Source organism: Hemiscyllium ocellatum, chromosome 49 (genome assembly GCF_020745735.1).
Source record: "Hemiscyllium ocellatum isolate sHemOce1 chromosome 49, sHemOce1.pat.X.cur, whole genome shotgun sequence".
Lineage (NCBI taxonomy): Eukaryota > Metazoa > Chordata > Chondrichthyes > Orectolobiformes > Hemiscylliidae > Hemiscyllium > Hemiscyllium ocellatum.
The window spans coordinates 9224560-9248986 of NC_083449.1; the positions used below are offsets into that span (position 1 = coordinate 9224560).

A 24427-nucleotide genomic window follows, 5' to 3' on the forward strand; every position below is an offset into this window, starting at 1 on the left:
AAGAGATTTCAATAATCCAAAAATGTGAACCCTCACCCCATGCACCAGCTCCTGAGTTGGGCATTTCCTTACTCTATCATCCTATTCCTATCCTCACTTGCTTGGAGCAGCAGGAGTAAAGTAGATATTACTATCGGAGAGGACCTCCTTTCTAAATTCTTGCCTCTCTTCCTTATTCTTCCTTCGGAATCTCATCCTTTCCCCTTCCTATGTAGTTAGTTCCAGTGTTTACTCCGGCTGGTCCCTCTTGCTTTTGTGAATATTGTGCACTCTCTCTGAGATATCCTTGATCCTGTCACCAGGGAGACAACTTACTATTCTGATTTCTCAATGTCAGCCAGAGAGACGTCTGTCTAGGTTGCTGACAAAGAGATTCGAGTTTTGTTATTTGTAAAAGGAGGACCTTCCAAAACATTTAAGGCAGCTGATGTAGGGAAACATCACCTTGATATCGGACAAGCTCCCATCCATCACGATCCTGACTTTGAAATAAGTCTGTTTTCTTTCACTGTCACTAGATCAACACCCTGGAACTCCTTGGTCATGGCATTGTGGGCAGCACATGGACAACAGCGGTTCCAGAAGGTGGCTCACCACCGCCTTCTCAAAGGAATGGAGAATAAATGTCGACTCAGCCAGCGAAATCCACGTTCGAGGAGTGAATAAATAAAAACAGCTGGAGTCTCTTGTTATGACATACAATGCATCACAATTTTCTGTCTGCGGCATACCTAACACTAAAATCTGTCATCCACTACAAACTAAATCGAGTCCCAGAGATGTTATTGCACACCTGGTCTGACTATTGCACATGCCTCCAGACCCAGAAAGAAGCACTGACACTGTGATTCAAGACTCTCTCCATCAGCAATTTTCTGCCTTCGTAAGAATGTTCCACTTAATCCATCTCTCTGTATGTTACTTTGGGCAAGGAGTTAATATTTGTGGATGAGGGGTCAGTAGGATTAAATACCACAGTTAACATTCGATCAGACGTGATGTTATCGAATAGGGGAGCACAGGGGATGGGCCGAGTGGCCGCCAGCTTCCTCGCTCCCTGTTCAGATTGTGAGAGAGCCGGAGGGAGGAGTTATTAACATGATCCGGGAATGAACTCCATTGGAGCTTCATAAAGGGACAATGTCCCAGCTTTGAAACCTTCTCTGTCTTTGGTCAAACTGGGAGAAAAGGGAATTGGGGAAATGACCAATTGATGTTTACTTCTGGGAATCACTAGGACAAGCGGCGCATGCGCATTGATGCCCCTTCCCAACTCTTGACTGTTCCTGAGTAGAGGAGCGTATGCGTGAGGCCCTCCCCCAGCGCTGCCATTGAGGAGCATTTACTCAGTGAGCGCAAGAGGTTTGTTTGAAACAGACCGCAATGGAGAGATCAGCGCCCAGGGAAGCGAGGGAACAGCAGGCTCCTTCCAGCAGCACATCGGGATGGGAGCCTGGGACACAGAGGGGGCTCCGAGACCGGGATTGATTCGGGGTGAGTTCAGGGAGAACCGGGGGCTGTTTGTAAGAGGCCGAGCGGAGCAGGAACTGGTCCCGGAACTTGGAGTGAGCGGGCTAGGGGGAAGAGAGAGGCCTTTCTCGGGCTGTGTGTGGGCCTGCTGAGGGAGACAGAGCGGGAAGAAACCGCTGTGGGACATTCGTGTAGTTTTTAATCCCCTAAACACCAATAAGAATTCATTGTTCGGCTTCTGTTTCACGCTTTTTGTAGCGAATAGACATTGAAGTAAAGGACAGTAGAAACAAATGTAATAACCCTGTGAAGGGTAAATAGAGCAAGCACCGGGAATCGTCTCAAAGTGTGTGAAATCGTGCCCAGTACTCGTCTTTCAACAAGTGGTGTATTGGGAGTTGGATATTGAACTGTGTAATCATTACATTTGTGGAGCTGTGCATATGTTGGCTCGTTTATTTTATCTTAGACAAAACCGGAAGGTGCTCAGGGCTCGATTGGAACCAGGCTCTGCACTGTTCACCTTACCTTGTTCAAAAACAAAGAATTATAATAATCATGACCTGAATATTGCATTGATCATTTGGTGTCTTGCTACTCAGCTGCTAGTGATGTACAGGAGCTCTCACTTTTGTCTTTCTCCAGACAAATAGTTGATGGACCAATCCAAGGGTGGCCAGCTGCTTCTCACACCCAGCAGGTATGTTACCACTGCCAGAGAGGAGAATGTCCTTTCCTCTGTCTGAGTGGATTGAGTTGGACGCACTTTGAGCTCAATTTCCAGAAGTACACATTCAATCAGAGTTAAACACAACTGACAATATATAAATCTATACTATTTCACCCTGTTCTCAATGCATACCACCTCAGTGACGGTAAATTCCATTATTCAAAGCCGATTATCATTCATAAGATTAGAAGCAGGTTAGTCTGTATGCTTTTAATAAATATACATTTGAGCTGCATTAAATCCATATGTAGAATAGGCATTTTTAAAGTTATAATCAGTCATGCTGTTACATTGTTATAACAAGTATATATGAAGTTGATATTGAGTGCAGATATAGAAGCAAAGTTGGACATTGAGTAACTGAGAAGGCCAAATTTATTATTTTGATAAATAGTTGTCCTGTGCAAAGACAATAATCAAACAATGTAAATTCCAAATGAACCTCTTGGTCAAGCCTGATCGACAGAGGATGCTTCTGGAGAGGCATTTGCACATGTGCATGTGTCTGTCTGTCAGCCTGGTATTGATGAAAATACACTTTATACACACTCCCACACTTTTTAAATGTATGAAACACAGGTTGATAAGACGTTAAAAAGGGCGGCACTGTGGCTCACTGGTTAGCACTGCTGCCTCACAGCACCAGGGTCCCAGGTTCAATTCCAGCCTCGAGCGACTGTGTGTGTGGAGTTTGCACATTCTCTCTGTGTCTGCATGGGTTTCCTCTGGGTGCTCCAGTTTCCTCCCACAATCCAAAGATGTGCAGGTCAGGTGAATTGGCCGTGCTAGTGTTAGATGCATTAGTCAGAGGGAAATGGGCCTGGGTAGGTTACTCTTCGGAGGATCGGTGTGGACTTGTTGGGCCTGTTTCCACACTGTAGGGAATCTAATCTAATCGAAACCCACCTCAAAGTGGATCAGATCATGACATGCAGGACTGGAAACACAAGGAGACATACAGACAATGTCAGTGTGATATAGACCAGTACCATTCTTCAAAGTGATACAGATTGGCAGCACAACAGAAAATTCACTCACATTCAGCCAGTTAATGGTTAAAGTGCAATTTAGGTCCACAACTACTTCGAGATATGGACAGTCATAAATTGACTGACGAAATTATTAAATGCTTAAGAAGATGTTAGTGTTAGATTATTGCAGTGCCCAGCAGCAACTGCCAAAGACTAGTGCTCACACTAAAACTGTGATTGAATACAGTAAAATTCAAATTCTTGGCAAAGGTAAGTATTGAACCAACATTAATCCCTCAATCACCAGGTTTAGTGAACATTGAACATCCACACCCTGACTGAAAAAAAACAACTGAACACAAAGAGAATGGCATCCAAATATTCGACTCGTCACTGCACACTGAGCAAAACAGGCACTGTAGGTATTCAAAGGCTGATAACTGCAGAACTAATCTCAAATTGGCATTTACACCGAGACACTGGCAGTGAGTGGATGAAGTTCAGAATCCCAAACAGCTATTGGAAACTAGTATGGAGAACAGATAAAAACAGAATGTCCCAGAACAGACACAATACGCTGAATGGCTGTACTAATTCTGTCATTGAGTCATAAATCACAAAATACATAAGAGTTTAAGGCCCAATCACAACACCCTAAGAACTGCTATCACAGATTGAATCACAGTCACAGAGATTTTTTTTTCCCAAATTCAGTTATGGGATGGGGGCATCAGTGGCTAGGCCAGCATTTATTGCCCATCCCTAACTACCCATGCAGTACTTGAGTCAACCACATTGACGTGTGTCTGCAGTCACATGTAGACCTGACAAGGTGAGGGCAGTTTCTTTCCTTCAAGCACATTAGTGAACCAGATGAATTTTTCTGGCAGGAGAAAGTGAGGACTGCAGATGCTGGAGATCAGAGCTGAAAATGTGTTGCTGGAAAAGCGCAGCAGATCACGCAGTATCCAAGGAGGAGAATCGACGTTTCGGGCATGAGCCCTTCTTCAGGAATTTTTCTGGCAATCACCAATAGATTCTAGAATATTATTGGTTGCCAGAGAATTGAGCAATTTTGATATATAAGAGTTGAAAGTGACTGGAACTCATTGAGAACTTCGCTCTCAGTGACACAGCAGAAACTGACATGTTATAGATCAATTCTTCAATTCACACATGGACACAACTGAAACTGACAGACATAGATTGATATCTGCTCTCACATATTCACATTGCAGAAACTGAAAGGGAGAGAACAATAATCATGCACACACACATCTATGACAGGTACGGGTTGATAACTAGACTTAACAGATTTGCAAAGCAAAACCTGACAGGTACAGTATGAAAAATGAATTTGCATATTTATAAATAAGCTGATAGATACAGTTTAATAACTGCACTCTCAGATGCACAGAGCAGAATCTGACAGGGACAGGTTGGTAAATAACTCACATGCAGGTGGCAGTAAATTTCAGAGAAAGATTGATAACTACACTCTCATATTCACAAAGCAAAAACGGACAGGGATAGATTGATTATGCTCCCAATTTCAAATCACAGTTTTTTTTAGATTAGATTCGATTACTTACAGTATGGAACAGGCCCATCGGCCTAACAAGTCCACACTGACCCGCCAAAGCGCAACCCTCCCAGACCCATTCCCCTACATTTACCCCTGCCCCGAACACTACAAGCAATTTAGCATTGCCAGTTCACCTAATCTGCACATGTTTGGCCTGTGGGAGGAAACCAGAGCAAACCCACGCAGACACAGGGAGAATGTACAAACTCCACACAGTCAGTCGCCTGAGGTGGGAACTGAACCCGGGTCTCTGGCACTGTGATGCAGCAGTGCTAACCACAGTACCACCGTGCTGCCCACCAAGTTGACGTGTACACTTTGATAATGACACTCACATATTCACAGAGAAGAAACTCCCAGTGAGAGTTCAATAAAACAAAAATTGGTGGAAAATTCACAGTTCTGGCAGCATTTCAGGTCTAGTGCCCGGTCCTCAGAACTGACAGTGACAAGGATAATGCACACAATGTGGTCTCCTCCATGTTGGAGAAACTGAATGCAGAATGGGTATCCACTTTGCAGAATGCCTACATTCTATCCAGACAAAAAGACCCTGAGCTTCCAATTGCACATCATTTCAACACACCACCCTGTACCTTGGCCAACACCTCGATCTCAGGCTTGCTGCAGTGCTCTAGTGAAGCTCAGTACATGCTTGAACAGCACCTCATTTTCAGCTTGGGAACTCTACAGCCTTCTGCACTTAGTATTGAGTACTACAAATGTAGGGCTTGAGTTCTCCCATGTCATTACCCAAAACCCCACACCCCTTGTTAACACACAGTCTGTTGCTGTACACCACCAATTGTGAGCCACTAACAGACCTTATTAATCGGCTATCCACCCTCTTAGTCTGACAGTTATCCAACTGTTCATCTCTTTCTTTGGACTCTATCTCCATCTGTCTATTACTCGGCACCCACCCTATCTTTGTATAAAAACTAATATTTTCCTAGCTACCACCAGCAGTTTGAATACACCACCCAACAAACTCAAGAACAGCTTCTCTGCTGTTATCAGACTTTTGAATGTACTGCTCAAATTTTAAGGCGAAAGTGAGTACTGCAGATGCTGGAGCTTAAAGTCAAGATTAGAGTGGTGCTGGAAAAGCACAGCAGGTCAAGCAGCGTTCGAGGAGCAGGAAAATTGACTTTTCGGGCATTCCTGATGAAAGGCTTTTGCCTGAAATGTCGATTTTCCTGCTCTTCGATGGTGTCTGACCTGCTGTGCTTTTCCAGCACCTCTAATCTCACTCAAATTTAATCTCTCTCTTTGCAGCTTTAATACTGTATTAGAGATTCTGTTCTAATACCCTGATGCATTTTGTCTGATATTATTTGCCTGTAATGCACACAAAACCACACTTCTCATTGTATCACAATGCATGTGAGAATAATAAATCAGATCAAATCAAATGGATAATTACACTTATATATTCATATAGCAGAATCCGAGAGGTACCAGTTGATAACTACAGTCACACAAACTGACAGGAAAAGATGAGTAAATACACTTAAAACACTGATATTACAGAGCCGGACAGGGAAAGTTTGATAGCTAAACTCTCACATTCACAAAGCAGAAACTGATAGTGAAAGGTGAAAACTCAGCTCACACATTCATATAGCTGAAATTGGAAGGATTGGCAATTACACAAACGTATTCACCAAGCAGAAACTGACAGCTACAGATTGATAACTATATTTATGTATTCACACAGCAGAGTCTGAAAGGTACAGATTGACAGTTACATTCACTTTGACAAAGAAGAAAATGACAGATAGAGAATGATAACTGCATTCCCACATTCACATCACTGAAACAGACAGCTACAGTTTGATTAATACACCCACATTCACAGAGCAGAAGGTATTGATCAATAACTGTATTCACATATTGACAGGGAAGAAACTGACAGGGACAGATTGGTATCTACACTGTCATATTGACATAGTAGAAACAGATTTACAATGACAGTCTGATGTCAAATAGCAAAACCTGACAGATACTGTTTGAGAATTGCTCTCCCATATTGATATAGCTTAAACTTACAGATAGTGATCAATATCTACATTCTCACAGAATAAACTGATGGGTACAAATTGATGACTGCATTTAATATTCATAAAGCAGAAACTGACAGGTAGAGACTAATATCGAAACTTGCATTCTCATAATTGAAACTGACAGGTTCAGGTTCATAACTATACTCTCCGACACACAGCAGAAAGTGTTAGGGACAGATTAGTAAAGCAAACACGCACATTCGCAGGGCAGAAACTGACAGGAATATATATATATAGATAACTAAACTTGTATATCCACATCAGAGAAATACTAGCGAATGTATGAAATGTATTTATCAACCAGTTGCTGGAAGTTTCCTCTATGTGGATACATGAGTTCAGTTATCAATCTGCACCTGTACGTTTATGCTGTGTGAATGTATAAGTCACCTCTCAACCTTCTCTCTAATGAAGCCTGACGTCCCTCAGCCTTTCCACATAAGACATTCCCTCCAGACCAGGCAATAGCCCAGTAAATCACCTATGAACCCTTTCCAAAGCTTCCACACCCTTACTGTGATGCGAGGACTAGAACTGGATGCACTTTTCCAAGTGCAGCCACACCAGAGTTTTGTAGAGCTGCAGCATGACCTCATGGTTCCAAAACTCAACCCCTCTCCCAATAAAAGCTAACCACCATATGCCTTCTTTACAACCCCATCAGTCTGGGTGACAGCTTTCAAGGATCACATGTACATGTACACAGAGATCTCTCTGCTCATCTACACTACCAAGAACCTTACCATTAGAGCAGTACTCCTTCCAAAGTGGATCATCTCACACTTTTCCACATTAAACTCCATTTGCCACCTCTCAGCCCAACTCTGCAGCTTATCTATGTACCTGTGTAACCTGCAACATCCTTCAGCACTGTCCGCAACTTCACTGACCTTAGTATCATCCACAAATTTGCAAACCCATCCTTCTATGCCCTCACCCAAAACAGATCCTTGTGGTACACCACTAGTAAAAGACACCAGGATGAACATTTCAAATCAACTACTATCCTCTGTCTTCTTTCAGCTAGCCAATTTCTGAGCCAAACCGCTAAATCACCCTCAATCCCATGCCTCCATATTTTGTGCAATAGCCTACAGTTGGGAACTTTACTGAAAACACCTAATCAAACACTTTAGTGAAATCCATATACATCTGATCAACTGCTTTATCCTCATCCATCTGTTTGGTCACCTTCTCAAAGAACTCAATAAGGTTTATGAAGCACGGCCTACCCTTCACAAAACCATATTGGCTATTCCTAATCAACTTACTCCTATCGAGATGATTATAAATCCTGTCTATTCCAGCCTTTTCCAACATTTTACCCACAACCGAAGAAAGGCTCACTGATCTGTAATTACCTGGGTGGTCTCTATTCCCCTTCTTGAAGAAACGGACAACATTTGTGGTCTTCCAGCACTATTCCTGTAGACAATGACGACATAAAGATCAAAGCCCAAGGGTCTGCAATCTCCTCCCGGGCTTCCCAGAGAATCCTAGGATAAATCCCATCTGGCCCAGGAGGTTATCCATTTTCACACTTTCCAGAATTGCTAACACCTCCGCCTTGTGAACCTAAATCCCATCTAGTCTAGTAGCCTGTAACTCCGTATTCTTGTCGACAACATTGTCTTTTTCCAGTGTGAATACCGATCAAATATATTCATTTAGCACTTCTCTTATCTCCTTGGACTCCACGCACAACTTCCCACTCTTGTCCTTGATTGACCCAAATCTAATTCTAGTCATTCTTTTGTTCGTGATATAGCTATAGAAAGCTTTAGGTTTTTCCTTAATCCTGTCTGCCAAAGATTTCCCTTGTCCTCTCCTGGCTCCTCTTAGCTCTCTCTTTAGGTCTTTCCTGGCTAGCTTATAACTCTCAAGTGCCCGAACTGTGCCTTCACGTCTCATCGTAATGTAAGCCGCCTTCCTCTTGACAAGCAATCAACTTCCTTAGTAAACCACAGCTCCCTCACTCATCCACTTCCTCCCTGTCTGACAGGTACACGCTAATCAAGGACACGTAGCAGCTGTTCCTTGAATAAGCTCCACATTTCAATTGTGCCTATCCCCTGCAGTTTCCTTTCCCATCCTATTCATCATAAATCTCATCTAATTGGATCATAATTGTCTTTTCCCCCAGTTATAAATCTTGCCCTGCAGTACATATCTATCCCTTTCCTTCCCTAAAGTAAACATAACCAAATTGTGGTCACTTTCACCAAAGTGCTCACCTATCTCCAAATCTAACATCTGGCTGGGTTCATTACCCAGTATCAAAATCATTGTGGCCTCGCCCCGGTTGGCCTGTTTACATACTGTGTCAGGAAACTCTTCTGCACACATTGGACAAAAAATTGATCCATCTGAAGTACTCTACCTTTCAAATTCTTGACTGGATATTCTATAATTTAAGTCTCCCATAACAATTACCTTGTTACACTCGCTCCCATCCAGAATCATCTTTACAAGCCTTTCCTCTACATCTCTGGAACTATTCAGAGGCCTATAGAAAACTCCTAACAGGGTGACCCCTCCTCTCCTGTTTCTAACCTCAGCCCAGACTACCTCATTAGACAAGTCCTCAAACATCCTTTCTGCCACCATAATACTGTCCGTGACTAACAATGCCATACATCCCCCTCTCTACTATCTTCTCTGTTCTTACTGAAACATCAAAATTCCAGAACCTACAACAACTACTCCTGTCCCTGCTCGATCCATGTCTCCAAAATGGCACAACTTCAAAGTCCCAGGTACAAACCCAAGCTTCAAGTTCACCCACCTTGCTCCTGATGCTGAAGTAGACACACTTCAAACCACCTTCCTGCTTGCCAGTGCACACTTGCAACATTGAAACCATATTTCTGAGTTGACTATGCACAACCTCTGGACACGATGACCACAATTTAGGTTCCTGTCCCCCTACTGAATTAGTTTAATCCCTCCCGAAAAGCATTAGCAAACTTCCCCAAGGATAATGGTACTACTTTGCTTCAGGTATAGACCACCAAGTTTGTAGAAGTCTCACCTATTATCCAGGTATCTGAAACACTCCCTTTCACACTATCCCCTTCGTCACTTGTTCAATTCCTCTCTCTCCCTAGTCCTTGCCTCGCTAGCACATGGCATGGGCAACAAGCCAGAGATAACAACTTTGTTTGTTCTAGCTCCAAGCTTCCACCCTAGCTCCCTGACTTTCTGACTTAAATCCCCAACCCTTTTCCTACTTATGTTGTTAGTGTCTATGTGGGCCATGACTTGGGGCAGGTACCCCTCCCCCTCAAGATCTGAGACATCTTGAACCCTTGCACCTGGAGGGCAAAACACCAACCATGAGTCTCTCTCATTCCCACAGACCTTCCTATATGTCCCTTTAACTATGGAGAACCCAATGACGAATGCACTCTTCCTCTCCTCTCCTCCCCTCCCCCCCCCCCCACAAGTGCCCTAATGATGGTGAGCACCATCACAATACAGTGCAAGGTAATTAACATCTACCTTCTTCAAGTCTTCAAGAGCACTGAAAAAAATTTTACTAATTATGACCTTTGTCATGTGGGCCAAGATGTGACAGATACAGTTTCATTTGGATACGTGTGAGGTGTTAGATTTTGATTAAGACAAACCAGGGCAGGACTTATACACTTAATGGTGGGGCCTTGGCAAGTGTTACTGAGCAAAGAGACTGAGGGGTGCAGCTGCATATTTTCTTGAAAGTAGAGTCACAGGTAGACAGGGCAGTGAAGAAAGCATTTGGCATGCTTTCTTTTGTCGGTCAGAACATTGAGTGTAGGAGTTGGTATGTCATCTGGTGGCTGTACAGGACATTAGTGATGCCACTTTTATGGGATTGCATACAATCCTCATCACCCTTCTCCAGGAAGGATGTTGTTAAACTTTAGATGCTGCAGAAAAGATTTACAAGGATGTTATAGCAATATAGAGTCATACAGCATAGAAACAGATCCTTCAGCCCAACATGTCCATGATGTCCATCAAACACCAAACTGTATTCATCCTATTTATCTGCACTTGGCCAATAGCTGACTATGCCCTGGTTTCTTAAGGGCATATCCAGATGCTGCTTAAATGCTGAGAGACTATTCCAACTCTCACTCAGGCAGCATATTACAAACTTTACCCTCCATCTACATCAAAATATTTTTCTCAGATATCCCCTAAACTGCTTTCCCCACGACTTTAACTTTTGCCATCTGGTCTCAAGCACATCTACCAAGGGAATAAAGACTCTCACAATCTACTCTGTCTGCATCTTTCACAATTTAGTATATCTCAGACAGATCCTCCCTCAACCTCCTCAGCTCCAAGGGAACCAAACCCAGCTCATACAGTCTCCCCTTTTAACGGAGACTTTCCAACCCACTGCATCCTCTCCAGTCAATCCCATCCTTCTAATTGTGTGGCAATCAGAACTGCACACAGTATTTGATCTGTTTTATAAAGTTGGAATCAGACTTCCTTGCTTTTATATTCAACAGCTCCGGAAAGCATTCTGTATGCCGCCTTCATCATACAGCCTACGGCCTACTCACTCAGTAAGGCAGAATGATACCCATGAACAAGCCACTCCAAGGACCCAGCCTGTTGTCATTTGAAACAGTTCCGACAAGCAGACCGAAGGTCCGATAAATGAGTAACTCCAGCCACGTTAAATGAAAGGGTCATTGTCCCAGTTAATGAACAGACACCAGGTGCTAGTTACAGCCCATTAATGCCCTAAAACAGCTGAGGATGCAACAGCTAAAGTTATCTTATAGTACTCAGTTTCTTGAAATAAGTTTGAATATTAAGAAAAAGGTTTTCGTAAAGAGTCTTACCATCATCAATGTAGTTTTCAGCATAAAAAGTAGCTGCATAATACCAAAGCATGAAGAGGAAAAGAAGCATTTAAACCTGGAAGTGAAGGTTAGCTAGCTGAGACCGGGATTGAGTTGGGTTGAGTTCAGGGAGAACTGGGGGCTGTTTGTAAGAGGCCGAGCAGAGCAGAAACTGGCCCCGGAATTTGGAGTGGAGGGGGAGGGAGGTCTTTCTCTGGCTGTGTGTGGACCTGCTGAGAGAGACAAAGTGGGAAGAAACTGCTATGGGTCATTCTTGTGGTTTGCAATCCTCTGAACCCTGTTTTAATTTCATTCTGTTTCCGCTCTTTCTTGAGATTGTGTGGAATGTGACACTCTTGTACAAGGACATACACTAGGGTCATGGTAAAAACATTAGAAATAGCGCCATTTTTCCTATTTCCAACAGGTAGTTGGGGAGTTGGATATTGAACTGTGTAAGCATCCTGGTGGTTGAGTAGTCCCATTCATGGTGCTGGGCATTTGTTGCTCAGTTTCTGGATCTTACTCAATTGGTATCAAGTTAAAAATCGCACAACACCAGGTTATAGTCCCAACGGTTTTTTTGGAAGCTCCTGATGTGTGACGTTTAACATTGTGCACCCCAGTCCAACACCAGCATCTCCAAATCAATTGGTATCAAATCACTTGAAAAATAAACACAATCCCCAGACAAGGAGCAGCTCAGAGCAACAATGGAATCAGATTCGTGGTTCTGGTTAAGTTGTTGGCTTTAAAGAAAAAAAACACACATCCCAATGAATGTGACACTGATCAGTTCAATATTGCCAGATTAGCCTCATGTTGATTTACAGGTGGTGTCCTTGTGTCTTCCTCCAGAAAAACACTGAAGGGACTAAGACACTGTAATACTTCCTCAGTTCAAAGCAAAGAGTGACCAGCTGCCTCTAACAAACGGAAGGTATGTAGCCCATTGACGTTTACACACCAGTGTTGAAGATAGATAAACTGAATCCTCATCCAAAACAGACATTCAGGAACAGCATTAAAATCTGCAATTATTAACAGCATTTTCAAAGTTACAATGAAGGTAGACAAATAGGCCACATTGTTGCATCGTTTCAACAACCATCCGTGAAGGAGGGGTTAAGTACAGAGATGGAGGGAAACTGCTCACTGACAGGACAAGAGTTACTGAAGAGTCGTCGAGTCATAGAGATGTATAGCATGGAAACAGACCCTTCGGTCCAACTTGTCCATGCCGATTAGATATTCTAACCTAATCTAGTCCCATTTGCCAGCACTTCACTCTCTATTAGCAATATCAACAGGAAGTGTTTAAGTACAGATTTGAGACAGCCCAGGGAATCCCTAGTGGACTCAGGCCTATAAGCCTCTCTTGTTTTGTCCTGGAGATAAAAACCTCTTACAGTTTCGTTTAATTTTAGCCTTCCCCTTTTATTTACCAATAGTATCACTGTTCCAACATAACATTGACACCTATAAGCCAGGCTCACAGAGGTTCTAAAACGCTAGAAAAAGTAGGATACCAGCTCTTCCTTTAAGAGCCCTCGCAGACGACTCCACTCTTCTGTCTCAAACAGGCTTCCTTTTTACAAAACATTACAAATAACACTGCATGTTCTTAATTAGACAGACAGTAGAAAGGCAACAATTCCTAAGGAAGAAAAATTAATTAACAGGTCTGTGTGTGTTTAACTGATCACTCCTGTAGGCCCTTTCCCATCTATCAGGTGGGAAAAATAGATCCAGCCCAGTCAGTGCCTGTGGGTGAGGTAGGTCCCTGTCATAAAGAGGTATTGGTCGAAACTAAGTGTAAGAGGTCATAAGGTAACCTTGCACAGCTTGCATTTCAGATATCATTGTTTTACAAAATGGCATCTTAGTGAGGAGGGCAAACGTTGACCATAAAATGGCTTCCTGACAGATTGTGTCAGAATCTCTTTAATGTTAGGTTTAGAATAACAGCAGACTCCTGTTTTTTTTATCTTAAACACAAAATCATTCTGTATCTGAGGCTGAAACGTTAAATTTTAAATGGTTTAATAGTCTCAAATTAAAATTGCTTCCTTTTCAGGGTTGTGATTCAAATTCAAAGGTGACAGAAGATCTGACGAGTTACAATTGACAGTGGGGCAGTCGTAGTCTATAGGAACATCAAGTTAAAGCTTCATCAATATTACATTTGAGAGTTTGCATTTCATAATCAGCGATGGCTACTCAAAATCATCATAAAGTTGTAAAATGCAAATAAATTCAAAACATTCATCTCTCTCTCTCTCTCTCACATGCACACACACATATGGTTAATAAGAATCCATTATAATTGATAGGACCTGACTGTTTATTACAAGGCTTTTGACATGCTTCTGAGATGATACAAAATTTCCGAGATCACGATCAAACACTGTCATTAAATTAATAAGTTAACAACTGTGAATGTTATCATTGTCTTTTTTACATAGATTCATTGATGTTAAGGCAAATGTTCTTAATTGCTTTAGAGCATCCTGTTATCACTTGGTGAGAACAGATTTTTTTTTATCTTCTGCACATCCTAGGTTCCCCCTTTTGTGGCCTGATGCCTCCCTGCTTGCCCTGTTTATTTTCTTGTGTTCTGCAATTCAACATTACATTTAGTCTAAGTATTTAAGGACAAATTTTAAGGCTTTCTTATTTTACTCATTCAGATGCCTTTTAGATGTTATAATTGTACCAGGCTCCACCACTTCTCCATGTGCCTTATGATTTTATAAACTTTTATAAGGTCACTCTCCAGGGAAAACAGTTCCAGCCTGTTCAGCCTCTGCCTACAGTTCAAATTCTCCAACCGGGATGAAGCATATTTACATGGAGTTTGTGTGTGACTGAGAAGGACAGAATTAATCCTTGACTGAATAGTTGTCACCTACCGAGATGACAATTAAATAATGTGAATTTCAAACAGACAATCTATACAGGTAGCTCATGTGCTATACTCTCATCATGTCCTTTCTATAATCCACTAACAATACAACTTGATAAACTTCTGCCCATTTCTCACATGCCTGAATGTGATGTTCTCCATTTCCTCATTAAGACATCATTTTTAAGATAATAACAATTAGGGACACATTTGGATTCGTTTTGTGTATGCCTTTTGATACAATTGCTTTAAATTTTCATCTTTTTGCTGTAACTCAGTTAATTTACCTGAGCTAAAGATGTCTGCTTTATCATCTCTGTTCCTGGTTTGTCTCAACTATCTGATCAAACAGGGTCTCTGCTAATTTCCCTTCAACTTCCTTATCTGTACTCTTTGAACTTTCCTGTTTCAACTGGTGACTCTGTGACCTCGTTACCACACAGTCAGGAAACATCCCAGAGTATGTGTCCTGCAATAGTTCAGTTGCCTGAATTTCCATTGACTTTTCAACCAATCGGCACTCCCACCAGTGAATCAGCAACATCATTAACAAGGACAAATTGTATTCACGGAGCTGAAAGTTTGTCCAGTACTCCTACTATGACTTCTCCCCTCTTCACTAGACACTCACCTCACTTCTTACAATTGAGCATTTCTTGTCTCAATGTGAATTCCAGTTACTCATACCTTTTCTGACAATAGCCCTTCAGAGGTACATATATCCTCATCTTTTAGCATCACAGATTGAGAGGATCCTTGTATATCTTAATATTGCTTCCTCTTTACCTGCTGCTCCTGGCCTATGCAAGTAAACTGATGAAGGAGCAGCACTCTGAAAGTCTGCACATCCAAATAAACCTGTTGAATTATAATCTGATGTTGTGTCATTTTTAACTAACTAGTGAGAGGGAGACATTAGACAGGAGGAACCTGTTTATTTCGGCAGAGAGTTAAAAAACCAAGGATCACTGATTCAAGCTCAGTGGTTGTAGGATTAATGATATGGGGAAAAATGTTATTTTTACGTAGACAGTGGTGGGTATCTGGAAGTTGCTGTCTGATTTGGTGCTGCAGGCAGAGACCTAACATTTTTTTTTAAAACAAAAATTCCCTGGAACTGGACCTCAAGTGTTGTAAACTGCAAGATTACAGGCTGTGCCAGGATGATGGGATGAGAAAGGGCACCTGGGTGTGTTGGCGTTGGCATGAACAAGATGGGCTGAACGTTACGTTGATGTTGCCAATCACAACTGATGTTGATTTACAGGAGGTATCTCTTCTGTCTTCCTCCAGGCAAGTACTCAAAAGGACCAAGACAATGTAATATTCCCTTGGTACAGAGCCAAGTGTGACCAGCTGCTTCGAACAAACAGCAGGTATGTTACCGCTATCAGAGCGGGGAACATCCTTTCCACAGTCAGAGTGAATTGAGTCAGACTCGCATTGAGGTCCATTTCCGGAGAGACATGTTCAAATCAGGAATCAAACACTACCAAGGAAATGGAAGTTTATATTTTTCATCTACATTCTCAATGCATGCTACCCAGTTCCAATCAATTTGAATGAATCCTCATCCGAAATATACATTGCATTAAATCTGAACATGGAACGGTACAGCACAGGAACTGGTCCTTCAGCCCATGATGTTGTGCCGATCATGACGCCGAATGAAATTTAAACCCTTTTGCCTGCCCATGGTCCATATTCCTCCATTTCTTGCATGTTAATTTGCTTATTTTAAAGTCCCTTCAATACCTTTTATCGTATCTGCCGCTCTCTACCCCGTCTCACCTTATCTGCATGCCTCTTAGTTTTAGACATTTCAACTCTTGGAAAAAGACCTTAACACACATCAACCTTAAACATGCATCTCATAATTTTATAGCTTTCTGGATGTAGGTTTGCCCACAGAGATGGAAGTTGTGCTTTTAGACGTTTTGTAGGTAACATCAGTGAGCCTCCGGATGAAGCTCTGGTGGTATGGCCCACTTTCTGTTTATAGGTTTAGGTTTCCTTGGGTTGGTGATGTCATTTAGTGGTCATTTTCTCGGGGGTGGTAAATGGGATACTAGTCAATCTGTTTGTTGATGGAGTTCCAGCTGATGAAATACCATGCTCCTTGGAATTCTCGTGCATGTCTCGGTTTGACTTGTCCTCAGATGGATGTGTTGTCCCAGTTGAAGTGATGTCCTTCCTTATCTGTATGTAAGGACACTAGTGAGAGTGGGTCATGTCTTTGTGTGGCTAGTTTTCTGCCTGTTTGTCCAATGGAGTGGACACGTAAATAGAAAGCGGGTCATACCACCAGTGCTTCATCCAGAGGGTCACTGATAATGCTACCTAGTATGGTGACAAAACATCCAGGTCAGCGAGAAAACCTAGATCAAGAACGTCAACATGAGCTACAACTCTTCAAATTTTACAGACTTCTATCAAGTCTGCCCTCAGTCACTGCTGCTCAGAAGAAAATTGTGTGTTCTTCTAGCTTCTCTTTATAGCTCATTCCCTTCAGACAACATTCTGGCTAACCTCCCCGCACCCTCTCTAAATCCTCCACGTCCTCCCTGTATTGTGCTGACCACAATTGAAAAATCACAACACCAGATTATAGTCCAGCAGGTTCATTTAGAAGTACTATTTTTCAGAGCGCTGCTCCTTCATCAGGTAGCTATGAAACAGGATCAGGAGACACAGAATCTATTGAAAAAGACTATAGTGTCATGCAACTGATATTTTAAAGAAACCTAGATTGCTGTTCAGTGTTTCATTTTTTAGAATGGGTTCATTAATATATATATCCCAGAACTTATTTTAAGTCCCATTCCAAAGATAACTTCAGACTTTATTTAAAGAAGGGTGGCATCTCAACTCAGACAGTATAATAAAGGTGTGAGGTTAGAGTCTGTCTGTATCCCAACCTTGAATCAGACTGGTTCTATTGCCAAAGTAGGAATATATAAAACATTACATGGATTGACTGCCTGCAGGTTGTGCTCTTTTAGAGCAGCATCGGCAAATATACATTCACCCCAGAGACTTGCATGTGTGTGTGCGAGAGAGAGAGCAATTGAATGTGAGTAGACATGTGAATGTGTGTATAAATGTGATAGAGTATAAGCCTGTAAGAGGGTGTCTGCATGGGTGGGAGTGTGGGGAGGTGTATGTTTGGGAAAGCGTATGGATGAGAGAGGATCTGTATGAGCGTGTGTGTGACTGAGAGGGAGTGTGTGGTATGACAGGAACCCAAGGTCTCAATTGAGGTTGTCCTCACAGGTTCTGAACTTTAATAAGGATACTTTAAACATCACAATCGAGGTGAACAAATAGACTATGCTGTTAGTTTAAACAACCATATGTGAGGTAGGTAGTGAGTACATTGAAGGAAACATTTCAGCAATCAGTAACTGAGAAGGACAGAATTAATCTTTTGTCACAATACTTTTGTCACAAGTATGGCCCAAGTAACGTCAACCAATACACCATACGCCGCCTTCTCAATACTACCCTATCTACTTGCATGGCCACTTTCAGGGAGCTATAGACTTGAACCCAAGATCCTTTTATACGTCAATGCTGTTCAGAGTCCAGTCATTTACTGTATACCTTTCCTTAACATTTGATCTCCCAAAGTCCAGCATCTTACACCTTACCGAATTAAACTCCAATCGGTCATTTCTCCACCCATATCTACAAGTGATCGATATCCTGCTGTATTCTTTGATAAACTTCTATACTACCCACAAGTCCACCAATCTTTATGTTGTCTGCATTTAGTAACGATAATTTTAATGTTCCAATCAAGATGAACAAACAGCTGATGCGATTACTTTGAACAACCATACGTCAAGTAGATATTGAGTCAAGATTGAATTGAAGGATACATTTCAGCTACTAGTAACTGAGAAGTACAATTAATCTTTTGTCACATACATAGACACAGCAATCAAATAATATGAATTCCAAATGCATAATCTGTGTCAAAGCCTTACATAGAATGATTAATGTGTAGGTACGTAACCAACGTTCCCCCCGCCCACACACACACACACACACACACACACACACACACACACACAGACTTACAATGAGTTTCAAAAACATACACCACCCTGAAACACATTACAATGTCTAACAGCCATGCAGTTACATTGACATTGCAAGTAACACAAAATGATACATTCAAAATGATTTCTACCCACAGATCCTTTGTCAGAGAGGCCTATAGCACAGAATCAGGCCCTTCAAAACTTTGTGTCTGTACCGATCAAAAACAATCAGCTAACAATTTTCATCCTGATCAGCCAGCATCCAATTGCATAAGTGGACCATGGCAGCAAAGGAGCTTATCATGCCCATGTTTATCAAACATCATTCTGCATTTCTTCATATTGCTTTGTCTGTTTCAGTCCAACCAAAAATTCTTTTTTTTTCAGATAATTATGTCTTTCTTTCAAAATTGTTGCAATTTTCTACAAAGAGCTCTGCATTCCTCCTCCCCCTCTCTGGGATGTATCCCAAACAAAAAGTGTGAAATCTGGCTGTAAAATTCACAATGTATCAGTGGAATCTAATAATCATCTTTCAAAGCAGTGGAGAAAAGGGACGAAAAAGCCAAAATTGGTAGATTTGTAGAATTGCACATTTTATCTTCAAGCAGAGTTGAACACTGCTTTTGTTCAATAAATTGAATTTGGCAGTTTACATATTCCGCACTGCATGACAAAAAATAAAAGTCATTTTTCTTTCCTCCTCTCTACCTAGAGAGCAATGCAAAAGTACTGCTTCACACTACAGAGCGGGGGAATATTCTGTCTACATCAGAAAATAGAAGTGAATTAGCCAATTATCTTTTCTGTACGAGGAACATTATGGTCAGTCAGCTCCAATGCAGCTGAATTGTTCACCACCATTTCATTTAGTTGAAAATGAATTCAGTTTACACTGATTGTTACTTCGGCAGTGTTCAGAAAAGTACATCACTATGCACTGAAACAAAATTGATGGCATTCTGAAGACCAACATTTTATATCATTACTCTCTGTTAGATTCCGCACTATCCAAGATACAAAAGGTCCATTGTGTTTCCTACCTTGACTCTGAAGAGCAGCACAGAATCCTTTCTGTTGCAATGTGTTATGTTTTCACTTGCACATGATTCCTACAGGCACTAACAATTAAAGAACTTCAGCTGTTTCCCATTTACTACAGGAAACATGTGCTGTCAGTCTGTATCTCAGTTCAACAGCAAACTCACTCTCACTCAGCCACTGGATGCTGAAAGTAAAATAGTAAAATTTGGCCTCAATTATTTCCAGATATGAATTGACTCTCAACATCACTTATCACAGCTGAGGATATACAGCACCTGATAAAGTCTACCACACATGCACATACACGCAACGTAAAAATAAATTGAGACTGAAATGCAATAAAATTAAGCATCATTGAAAAGAGTTTATTTACAGAGTATATACTACACTCAGACAAAAACAACCACAACTGAACACAGGTGAATGAGATCTAGTAAATCTCCGATGACCCCTCTCCACAGCTTGAGGATCCTTCCTGAAATAAAGTGCGCAGAACTGAACATAAATGTGATCTGACCAATGAAGTGTGATTGAGATTGTGGGAAACATTTCAAAGCTAGCACTATAGTTATTAAAAGTCAGGTGTCAAATTGTCCTTTCCATATAGACACTGACAATGAGTGGATGAAGTTCACATTCTCAACAATTACTGCAGAACTGATGCATAAGAGAATATCCCAGTAGAGACAAAATGAGCTGAATGGTCTGCTTCTGAGCTGTGCCATATCAGTGATTCTAATTTTGGTGAGAAAGGTGATGACATGCTGTTGTGTTGCATATTGGTATAAAAATATCATACAAAACTGGACTGGCATGCAGAATAAAACTCACTTTCACAAACAAAGACACCTACAATGTCTGGGTACAAATTAAAACTAAATGTCTCAGTGATATCACAGATCCCAGACTCTCTCCCCAAACAAGAAATGTGTGACCATAATTCAGATTGGTTCTCAAAATAAAGCAGCTTCCCTTCTGCCATCACCTTATCTCCTTTCTCCCCACCCACCTCCACAGACTGGCAGTCAACTCAGAAATCACAAAATGCGGAAAAGATTAAGATCTGGTCTCAACACCCTAATAACAACTATCACAGAATGTATCGCACAGACACAGAATATTGCTAGCGTCCACTTTAATAGACAAGAGTAGACACTGACAAGTACAGGCTGATAATTACACACTCATTCATGTTGAAGAAACAAACAAACAAATGATGACGACACTGTTACTGTGATGCAAATGTGTGACTAACAGTCTCCATCGGTCAGTTTCAGTTAACTTTCATATATTTAGAGCAGATTCTCACAGGTACATATTGGTACCTGCACTGTTCACATTCACCAAACAGGATCAGACAAGAAGAAGTTTAGATTAGATTACTTACAGTGTGGAAACAGGCCCTTCGACCCAACAAGTCCACACCAACCCGCCGAAGCGCCACCCATCCACACACCTACATTTACCCCTTGCCTAACACTGCTGGCAATTTACCATGGCCAATTCACCTGACCCGCACATCTTTGGACTGTGGGAGGGAACCGGAGCACCCGGAGGAAACCCACGTAGACACGGGGAGAATGTGCAAACTCTACACGGCGGTAATTGAACCCGGGTCTCTGGCGCTATGAGGCTGCAGTGCTAATCACTGTGCCGCCTCATCAGGAGGCGGCCATTTGGCCCATTTAGTCTGCTCCACCCATTCAAAGGGATCATGGCTGATCACCCAACACAGTCCCTTGTCTCCCCGCACTCTCCCTTTCACCCCAAAAAACTCAATCCAACTCCTTCCTGAACAACATTCAGTATTCTGGTCCTTACTGCTTTCTGTGACAGAGAATTCCACAGGCTCCCCACTCTCTGGGTAAAGACATTTCTCCCCATCTCAGTCCCACTCCATTTCCTTTTGACTGTGACCCCCTGGTTCTGGACTCTCCGCCCGGTCATTGGGAACACCCTCCCCAGGTTCATTCCGTTTCGTCCTTGTTCAAGTTTATGGGTTTCTGGGAGATTCCCCCTTAGTTCTTCTAAACTCCATGAGTGTCACCCTAATCATTCCAGTCTCTCTCCATCTGTTAGTCCTGCCATCCCAGGAATCATTCTGGGAAACCTTCGCTACACCCCCTCCATAGGCACAATATCCTTCCTCAAATAAGGAAACCCCAAACTGCGCACACAGGTCTCCAGGGTGTGGTCTCACGCTATCCAATTGTAACGAGACATGCCTTCACTTAGACTTGAATCCTATTGCTATGAAGGCCTCCCTTATCTAAGAAAGTATATTACTCTCTCTCTCTCTCTCTCTCTCTCTCTCCCCCTCCCTCCTCACCCCCACAGATGCTTCCGACCTGCTGAGTTTCTGAAGCAATTTTTTAGTGTTCATATCAAGACTTCAGCTGGACTTCAGTGAAGAATGTGCACAGATAAAAGATGAAGAATAAATTACCTGGCTCTGTGAGGTTGATGGAATTCCTGGTCACATTAAATATCGTTCCAACCCCTGTTGATCGCGACGCACTGCTGTCTGCCTTGGTGGTGGGACTGGAAGGACTCAATGGCAGCTCTCTCCTGTCTGAGCTAAAGTTGTAATTCCCGCTGGCATTGTTTAAGGCTTATCTTTGAAAGTATGGTCTTGTACGTCGACACAAAACACACACTCTGGAACAAGACGATTCCCAAGTGGATCCTCCATTTTATTGACTCTGTGGGTGAGGAAAACCCCAGCAACAGGAACTGTAACAAAACAACAAAGAGGAAATAAAAGACTGGATGTTTAAATTGTCATTTTTTTCACAGATGTTAACTTCTATGACAGGATAATAACTGACAGAAAGGAGAAATAAAACAACTGAGATTTCACATCGTGCAAAGTCTCCATCTGTTGTAAAATCTATACTTCGAAAGATTTGTGTTAACTATGGATGGTCAAATGGTACATCATCCAACCATTGCCCTCTTGATGTTCAATGGTATTACCAACGCAGTCCCCAACCCCTGTAATGTCAAATCTTGGGAGTTACCGTCACTGTTCCCACCCCCTGCAGTATCAACATCTGTGGGTTACTGTCACTGTCCACTCCCCCACCCCACATTCAACAGCCTGGGGGTTACTGTCACTGTCCCCACCCCCAAACCACATTCAACATCCTGGGAGTTACTGTCACTGTTCCCCACACCCCACAGTAACTACATCCTGGGGGTTACCGTCACTGTCCCCACCCCCACCCCACTGTCAACATCCTGCGGGTTACTATCACAGTCCACCCCACCACACTGTCAACATCCTGGGGGTTGCCATCACTGTCCCCATCCCACACCCCACTTTGATCATCATCCATGCCAGTCAAAAACAACCACATCTTTGTTTTCTAATACCATACTCCCAGTCGTAAGGTCACAGAACAGAAATAGGCCTTTCAGCCCAACACATCTATGCTGACCAGGTCCCCAAACGAAACTAGTCCATTTGCTTGTGTTTGGCCCATATCCGTCAAAACCTTTCCTATCCATGTATCTTTCCAAATATCTCTTAAAGGTTGTTACTGTACCCACTTCTACCACTTCCTCTTGCAGCTCATTCCAAATACACACCACCCTCTGTGTGAAAAAGATAACCCTCAGGTCACTTTTAAATCTTTCCCCTCTCACCCTAAACCACTGCCCTCTAGTTTTGGACTCCCTGCCCTGGGGAAAAAAGACCTTGGCTACTCACCTTATCGAAGCCCCTATTTCTGGAACATTACACATATGAAACATCAAGGACCACTTAATCTGACTCTAGCTTTGGACTGGAAGTGCATGTTTAAATCGTTCTTCGATGTGATGAGGATTTCTGTCTCTCCCACCCTTACAGGCAGGGAGTTCCAGATTCCCTTCCCCCCTTTTAGTGAAAATGTTTTCCCTCACATCCCCCTCTGAACCTCCTGTCCCTTACCTTCGATCTATGCCCCTCCCCCAATCCTTGATTCCTCCTTTAAGGGGGTGGGACAGGTTTCTTCCTGTCTACACCCCTCATCATTTTATACATCTCAATCATGTCCCCACACTCAATCTGCTCTGTTCAAAGGAAAACAACCCCAGTCTGTCCAACCTCTCTCCATCACTGAAACTCTCCAGCCCCCAAGACAACATCCTGGTAAATCTCCCTCTGCATGCTCCCCCAGTGCCATCACATTGCTCTGATCATGTCGATTTGTGTAGAGATGCTTTAAAACCTCACTGAAACGGCGATACATTTGCTGTTCAGGAGAAACTCTGCCTGCTGGTTAGAAACAGCACAGTGCTAATTGCCCTCTTGATTTTTGCTGATGATGATTGTGTGTACTGTTCTGCAGTAGTTGGAGTATTCCCACTAAATCTCACCATCCTTACAGAAAATATATTCAATATATTCAGAGTAGTTTAACGAGGTGCTGTCTCCCTCCACTACCTTATTTCCAGAGTGGGCAGTCAGCGCGAGGACTGACACAGGGACGCCTGTTAAAGCAAACTGTTAGGCACTTTTCTAAGGCAGGAGTTATTGTTGTGTCCAGCAACAAACAGTACTCTCACCATACAGTCAGAGAGAGTTAGAGAGAGAGAGAGAGAGGTCACAGTGAGGCAGGGAGAAACAGAAAGAGACACAGACACACACAGGGACATAGAGTTTTAAAGAAACAGAGTCAGAAAGAGGCACAAAATCACAGCGTCATCGAGATTAATCGACAGAGTTAAAGCAAGTCATAGACAGTCAAACAGAGAGAGATAGAGACCTCGCGGATTGTACAAGA

At 42.3% G+C, this 24427-nt stretch overlaps 1 protein-coding gene and 1 long non-coding RNA gene across 3 annotated transcripts in view; one reads left to right on the forward strand and one right to left on the reverse strand.

The window, feature by feature from the left end:
• Positions 1–24427, reverse strand: part of LOC132837099 (uncharacterized) — a 489878-nt gene that overhangs the window by 129465 nt on the left and 335986 nt on the right. The gene's annotated exons all lie outside the window — the stretch shown is intronic.
• Positions 1078–22517, forward strand: LOC132837243 (uncharacterized). Of its 2 annotated transcripts, XR_009647455.1 has the most exons (5): positions 1078–1494; positions 2116–2170; positions 12522–12603; positions 15862–15944; positions 21996–22517. It is a non-coding gene; the product is annotated as an uncharacterized LOC132837243 (long non-coding RNA). The 2 variants fall into 2 exon arrangements; XR_009647456.1 differs by lacking the exons at positions 15862–15944; positions 21996–22517 and adding an exon at positions 13741–14119 and having other exon boundaries at positions 1082–1494.